The sequence below is a fragment of the Pteropus vampyrus genome, unplaced genomic scaffold (genome assembly GCF_000151845.1).
Source record: "Pteropus vampyrus isolate Shadow unplaced genomic scaffold, Pvam_2.0 Scaffold117, whole genome shotgun sequence".
In the NCBI taxonomy this organism is placed as follows: Eukaryota; Metazoa; Chordata; class Mammalia; order Chiroptera; family Pteropodidae; genus Pteropus; species Pteropus vampyrus.
The window spans coordinates 2,931,997-2,939,717 of NW_011888898.1; the positions used below are offsets into that span (position 1 = coordinate 2,931,997).

At 52.3% G+C, this 7,721-nt stretch overlaps 1 long non-coding RNA gene across 1 annotated transcript in view; it reads right to left on the bottom strand.

The window, feature by feature from the left end:
* Positions 1 to 5,620, bottom strand: part of LOC111743622 — a 93,129-nt gene extending 87,509 nt beyond the window's left edge. The window contains exon 1 of the long non-coding RNA XR_002781796.1: positions 5,441 to 5,620. This is a non-coding gene — a long non-coding RNA (uncharacterized LOC111743622). The remainder of the gene's footprint in view (positions 1 to 5,440) is intronic.
* Positions 5,621 to 7,721: the final 2,101 nt, after the last annotated feature.

Genomic DNA, 7,721 nt, shown 5'->3' on the forward strand with positions numbered 1-7,721 from the left:
GGCCCCAAGGCCAACCTCTCCCCTCTCCGGACTCCTGAGCTATGATGAATTTCCCAAACACACCCGACTCTCACCTCAGGGCCTCCCTGTATGCTGTTCCCTCTACCAGGAGCACTCTTCCAGCACCTCTGCCTCAGCCTCAGCTTAGAGGGCATCCCCTCTGACCCATGAGCCATCTACTCCTCAGCCCATGTCCCTACTTCCCTCTGTTTAGGGGCAGTTGTCCTAAACTGGCTGTCCAGCCACTGTGGTTTCATCCCACCCTGCCATTGACCTTCTGGGTAAACCTGGCCTGGGCCATAGGGAGCTCATCTGTCAGGTAGAAATTTTGAATGTCATAGTAAGTGAAGGTTTGTCCATCAGATTGAGTCACATCAGTCCCCTCCCTACTCAGTTCCTACTAGTGGCTCTCAGCCCACTAACCCCTACCTGATCTGACCCCTGCTGACCTCTCCAGCATCATCTCCTGTCACTTTCCCCTCCCTTACCCACCTCCAGGCACCTAGCCTCCTTGCATTTCCTGGAACACTCCAAGTGCAAACCCACACCAGGGCCTTGGCCCTTGCTGTTCCCCCAGTGCTGGAAATCCCTTCCTCCAGGGTCCGTTCCTTCTCCTCCTTCAGATGTCTCTCCAAGTCACCTCCTCCAAGAAGCCCTCTCTGACCTATACAGCTCCACGACACCCCTGTGTATTTCTGTCATGATGCTTCTCCCTGGCTGAAATTATCTATTCATGTGTTTGCTCACTGGTCTTCTGTCTCCTCCATAAGAAAGCAGGCAGAGACCTTGTCGGTGCTGTCTCCTCTGGCGTATGGAATACTCCAGCAGGTTGCAGAATAAAGGGAAGATCATCAAAGTCCTGCCCTGCCCCTGCCCACGCCCAGCCCCCAACCCAAAGTTCAGGGGCTGGGAACTAGGAGGCCCCACTCCTGCTGCCAGCGGGGGCCCCCCTCTGAGCCCAGAGCCTGTCTGGTTCCCAGCCCCATAAAAGACACCGCCCTCACTTTGCCCTTGGGCAGCAAAGGGTGAAGGAGGCAGGTGTGGGGCCCAGAGGCTGACCCCAACCCGGCTTCAGAGAACTGGGCTAGGAGAAGATGCAAACTATGAATGTCAGTGCTCACGGTTCCCCGTCTGTTTAAACACCACTCTGCAAGGTCAGGATCACCACAGTCACCCTTTACCAGTGAAGAAACTGAGGCACAGTGGGGTGCAGCCATGTGCCCCAGGCCAAGCAGCCAGAGAAAGTCACAGTCAGGATTCGAACCCAGCTCTGCTTGACTCCAAAGCCTATGTGAGCTCGTCAGCCCGCAGATACCACGTGAGTGCTATAGCTATGTGCCAGGCACTGCTTCAGAGCACAGGTCCCAGAGGCAGACGCGTACTAAGACCTGAAGCGGGGTACTCAGTCTCTCTATGCCTCGGTTTCCCCGGCTGTGAGAAAGACTACACGGCCCCTCCCTCGTCCAGCTGTCGAGGGAATGAAAGGGGACCTTCTGAGGCTGAATAGAGCTGCGTGGATTTAGCCCTTCCCCGCACTGCTGCGTGCCCTTGTTCCCCGTCTCTGAGCCTCAGTTTCCCCATCTGGCATACACTAGTTCTAGGGTTGTTGCAAAACTAGGATGTTTGCCCAGCGCCTCACATACAGTAAGTGCCTAATAAACACTCACTGTTATTTACCCGAGTCCTCTGGGCCTCACGTTCCCCATCTGTAACCCCAGAGAGCAGCCTCGATCACCAAGACCTCTTCTAGGTCACTGGAGCAAAGGTCCAGGGGTCCCAGGGTGGCCCTGGCAGAATGAGAAAGTCCTGGGGGGAGTGGAGGGTAGCAGAGCGGCCGGGATCAGGAAGCGTCAGGAGGCTGGGGTGACTCACTGGCCAGTCAGGCTGGGGGTGCTGGGCCAAGGCCCCCCACGCGCCCCTCTGGGCCCTGCCTTGTGCCCAGAAGTGCTGTGTCATGCTCTGTCATGTGGCTCCGGGTCATTAATACCCGAGTTCTGGGAAGCTTGGGCCGAGTTCCCGGAAGGGGTCAGCCAGTTCAGTAAACAGATTGGCTGGTTGGTCGTCACAGCTGAGCCGGGCGGGCCTGCAGCTCGAGAGGCAGAAGCTGGGGACTGGTGGCCAACGGAGACACAGGAACCGCCCCCATCCCTGTGTGGGACTGGCATCTCCTAGGGCAGCCTGACCCAGGCTCTGCAGATGAAAGAGGAAACTGAGGCACAGAGCAGGCAAGGCACTTTCAAGAGGACACACAACAGGTCCAGAGTTCAAACCCAGAATTCTGGACTCACCATCCAGTGCTCTCAGCATCTCTGACCGATGGGCAGGAGGCTGCATCCTCCTCACCTCCAAATCCTAACCTAGGCTCTGAGGTCAGTTTGTCGGATGAAGGAAGAAACAAGTGGAAGGCAATTTGGGAAGGATACAGTGGGCCTTCCTGTGGGGGATCCTATAATAATAATAACACCTTCTAGCATTTCTTGAGCATCTACTATATGCCCTTAGGCAAAATCAGTGCTACTTAGGCACTGTTCTAAGTGCCTTACATTAATTGACTCATTTCATATGCAGCCACCACGACACAAATAATCACAGCCACAATTTTTAAAACACCTACTAAATGCGAGGCACTGAACGGGGCGATTGATATGCATCACCTCTGATCCTCACATGGACCCTATCAGGTGGGCTGTGTCCTCGCCCTCACTTATCAGATGAGGAGACAGCGGCCTGGGAAGGCAAACACCTGTGTCATTTGTTGGAAGGAGAGTGGGCTCGAGTCCACTGGACCTGGAAATTCAAACCTTGGCTTTGCCCCTTCCCACTCAACCTCTCAGAGGCTCAGTTTACCCCTCTGATGAATGGGGAGGATTGTGGTACTTGGGTCCCAGGAAGCCAGACCTGGTGGGAGCACATGAGCGTCAGTCAGTACAGAGCAGTGGCTGGAGCATGGACTTTGGGCTCGGGCAGGTCTGCATTCTGATCCCGCTCTGCCGCTTCCTGGCCATGACCTCAGGCATGTCGCTTCACCTCTCTGGGCCTCCGCGTCCTCTGTGAAATAGGTGTCTTAATAACACCTCCCTCATGCACGTGAGCTGACGCTCAGAAGCCCTCCACGCAGGGCTGGGCACTGTGTAGGCACTCAGCACAGGTGACCTGATCTTAGATGTCACCTAAAATGACTCTGCTGGGATGAGGGGAAGGTCTCTAGGCCGTGGACAGAAGGATGAGACATCCACATTCTTTGCTGCCCTCCTGCACCCACAAGCAACCTGAACGGAGGAGGTCAGCTCTCCATTCTTCCCACTCCGTGCTCTCGGGCCTGGCCGAGAGCCTGACGGGCCTCATCTTTTCTCTTTGGTTCTTGCAGTGCCCACCACCATTATCAGCCCCAGCCCCAAACCCTCATCTCATTATTCCCAGCTTCACACTTTCAAATACACGGGGTCCTCCACCTGGCAGGCATTCATTCACCCTAACCCATCTGCCTGGTCTATATTTCACCCATCCTGGGCCACTCAGAGTCAAATCCACCACCTCCAGGGTGCCTGCCCTGACCCCCCCACCGAAAGCGAACTCTCCCAGACTCTTTAAACCTCACTTACCCCTTGCTATCATTACACATCAGCTATTTTTGCACATGTCACCTCAAATTTTGGCTGCTGTGAGGTGGAAAATTTGCAAGGGAGATTTGAAAAAAAAAAAAAAATTGTATTGCCTCTAAAGTACTTAAAGAAACCTGCTAAATTGAAATTAATAAATCTTTCGTTAATCCATTAATACGATTCAGTATTAAATTTCTAATGTAGTGTTTATGAAAATTTTCAAAATTTTTCAAACTCTCATTTGAAAACAATCTGCAAACGAGAACGTTCCTCATTGGGCAAATATTCCCTGGTGTATACGGGGATTGCCAAGAACCCAAAGTCAGTGGTAAAATAAATGAGCCGCTTGTTGTCAAACAATTTCGGAAGTGAAAGTATTAATATCATTAAAGTTCTTTTGTGATCTTTCCGGCCCTGCTTTGGGTCCAGCCTCTTCGCTGATTTCCCAGCACCTCCCTCCCCTGCCCCCATTATCATGTCTCTGTCTCCTCTCTCCTGGCTCCATCTCTTCCTATCTCCCTCCGCCTCAAAAACAGCCTTCCATACTCCCACCTCCGCACCCCTGCCCACACTCCCCCACCTCCAGAAATGCCCTCTCCTCTTTTCTGACAGAATCTGACCCTTCTTCAGAGCCGAGTCCAAGCTCCACCTCCCTCACAGCGCCATGCCCCACTCAGACCCAGGAGAATGTGCCCCTCTCTGGGCAGCTATACTTCTGACTCTTGGGAACCCTTCCCACCTGCAGAATGAGAAGGATGCAGTGGAACGGGTGTCAAACTCAGGGCCCTCGTGCTGAATCTGGCCTGAATATTTATAGATTTGCCCCCACATTTAAAAATCAATCCAGATTTACAGCTTCTCATAAAAAATAAAAAATAAAAAACTGGAAGTCCTGGCCATCCTGCATGGCGACATTGGGCTGAAACTGAGTAGTGTCCACCCTTCAGATGGGCCTGCCCCTCTCGACAGCCACGTCACCATGCATGCTGCTCACCTGGCCCTGGAAGCACCTGAGTTTGCAATCCTTACACTGGAGCTGAGGTCCTGAGGCTTCCTTCCGTCTCAGAACCCCTTCTAGAAACATCTTAGGCAGAATCTCCTGAGCTGGGTGAAGTGAGGAACCCCCTGCCCACTTGTTCCTGTCCTCACCCCTAGAAGAGATACCCTTGTAGTTAAGGTCAATCCTCTGGTTGTTTACATTCTTTGAAGCACAGTTTGAAAAACTCAGCATCACCTAGAGCTAGGCTGTGACAATACCAGGTTCTGGGCCCTGCCCCAGATCTACCCAGTTGAGATAGAGAAGGAGACGCCTCCTGAATGGCCCCTCAACCAGCTCCCACTCTCAGTAAAAGAGAGCACTTCCCCCCCCCCCGACTCAGGCCAAAGCCCTGGAGTCATTTTCAACTCATCATTCTCTTTTTCTCTTTCTCTTTCCGGGTGCGATCCAGAAAATCCTGCTGAGTTCACCTTCAAAAGAGATCCAGAATCCAATCACTTCTCCGATCCCCACTCCCTCTCTCATACTCAGTGAGAGGGATCCTTTTAGATCAGTAGCTCCCAACTGGGGGTTTCGTACCCCAGGGCACAGTTAGCAATGTCTGAAGATATTTTTAATTGTCACATTGGGTAAGGGGATGGGTGCCACTGACTTCCAGTGGGGAAGAGGCCAGAGATGCTGCTCAATCCTCTCCAATGCACAAGAAGGCACACTGCCTGGTCACCACCGACAGCAGAGAGTCATCTGGCCCAAATGTGGATAGTGCTGAGGTTGAGAAACCTAATGCTCAAACCAAAGTCAGACCCTGTCCCTCCTGTGCTCAGAACTCAGGGGTTCCTACCTTCCTTGCAATAAAATCTGAACTCCTCTTCCTGTGGTCCACAGGCCCTGCTGGCCTCTCTGACCTCGTCTTCCCACACATTCTCCCTGCTTACTCAGCCAGATTGCTCTCCTTATCTTTCCCCAACAATGCAAAAATTTTTCCCACCTCAGGGTATTTGCATCTGCTAGTCCCACCATCTGGAACTTCCTGCTCCAGACATCGGAGGCCCCCTCACTTTTCTCTGGCCTTCTGTACCTTCTGTGACAGCCCATATCACATTTCAACCCCCACAGTCCTCACCCTCCTTTACCACTGGTTTCACTATCAGACATACTCCTTCTTTGACTCATTTGTTCTTTGACTGTCTTCCCTGCTGAAACAAAAGTGCCATGAAGGCAGGGAGTTCATCCAAGTTGTTCACCGCTGTCTCCTCAGTGCTTGGGACATAATAGATGCTCAATAAATATTTACTGAGTGAGTGTGTGGCTTGGTCCAGCAGGCCTCCTGCGTTAAAATTTTAGAATTGCAAGGGCCTCGTTGATCGAGAACCAGTGATTCTTTGACCTGGAGGGAATAATCGTACAGTTCTAGGACTCCATGGTCTTAAGCATCCAGTGAGCTTCCATTTCAGGCTGGAACACTACTGAAGGGTCACCCTGGTCCTGGCTTGGAGAAAGACCAAAGGGCTAGAGAGAGGGGGAGGCAGGGGCTGGACCAGGAGCTTGGGAGGCCTCAAGTCGTGGTGGTAGGTGATCAGCCCTAGCTTTGGAGGCTCTGGTACCCCTCACAGAACAAGAGCTGTGCCTGGAGTGGGAGGGAGGGGACTTCTGGAGACCTCAGGTGGAAGCTCGGAAGATGAAGGTAGACAATTTGGTCTAGGAAAAAGCCATATAAAGTGAATTCACCAGGAACCAGGGCAAAACTTCAAAATAAAGATTGATCTTTGAGAAACTTAACTAGGACTCTGTCTGGCAAAGTGAAAATAAATTGATTTTCTCTTTGACCTAACACATTTATCATATAATTACACAAATTCTTAGAATGAACGAAATGAAGCGAGTATTGATATATTTAAATATCTTAAAATGAAATTGCATGAGAGCACAGTGCAATGTCCTTTTCACGGCTTTTGACCAACCTAACGTAATCATGAACAGAGTCATTTCTGCAAAATTATTCAGTCTGCACCGAGGCCACCACTGGGCCCTCGTCACTGTCCCCAGAACTGGCCTGCCCCCACAGCCTCTAAAAAAGTAGACAAAACTGTGGTCCTGCCCACCCCAGAATGGACTCCTCAGCACCCTACTCCCCATCATTTCCAACTTCTGATTCATAAAACTGGCACCGATGGGGTACGCTGGTCACGTGGCCACGCCCAAGCTTTCGAGGAGCAGCCATCGGTCCTCCTTCCCCTGGCTGGAGCCCCATCTTCTCCCCCAGCCTCCACTCCCCAGCTCCTCACTGGCTTCTACAGCCCCTTTCCTGACCCCACGAGGGGCCAGCCCAACACCCCCAGGTTTTGAATGACTGAAGAATTACTGTGCCCCATTTTAGAAACAAATAACAAACCAGGAAACATATTTTTCTTATTTTTAACAATTAAGTGGACAAGACCATTGTCGTCCTGAGCTCACTGTCAATGGGAGAAATGACTGAAAGGGTGACCCCGAGCCAGGGACACTCTCACTTTCACGGAAGGATGAGAACAATGAGGTGAGGAAGAGGGGAGGTGTCCCAGGCAGAGGAAACTGCTCAGGCAGAGGCATGGAGGGCAGGAGAATGCCAGACCCAGCTGGAACACGGGCAGGGCCGGCTCTTCTAGAACCTTCTAAACCAGAGGTGGTCACAGAGTTTGTTGTTTCTGACGCATCGGACAACAGTTAAAAATTAGGACTTAAAAAAAAAATTAGGACTTTCCACATACGACCTCAGATTTCTGGCTCATCTTGGTAAATTGAAAGATCTGGGCCGCGTGCCGACTAAGAGGCGGCGGTCCCCCGAGTAGGGCCTGTTCTCCCCAGCTCACCACAGTCACCACCCAGCCCACCTCACTCATCATGTCGCCTCCCGGCCCCAAGATGTCTGAGCCTTTGACTCCCTGTTCTGAAGCTTGCCAAGGAGGGCACTGGGGAATCGGGCCCAGAGAACTTAAATGACATTCCCAGGGTGGCACAGCACGCAGCACGGGGCTACAGCCTGGGCCTGAGGACACCCGGTCCTGCTTGGGACACTAAACACCTCCTCCCAGAAGCCCCACGAACCCCACCTTGGTCCTCCAGGAGCTGCTGACGCCAGCCCC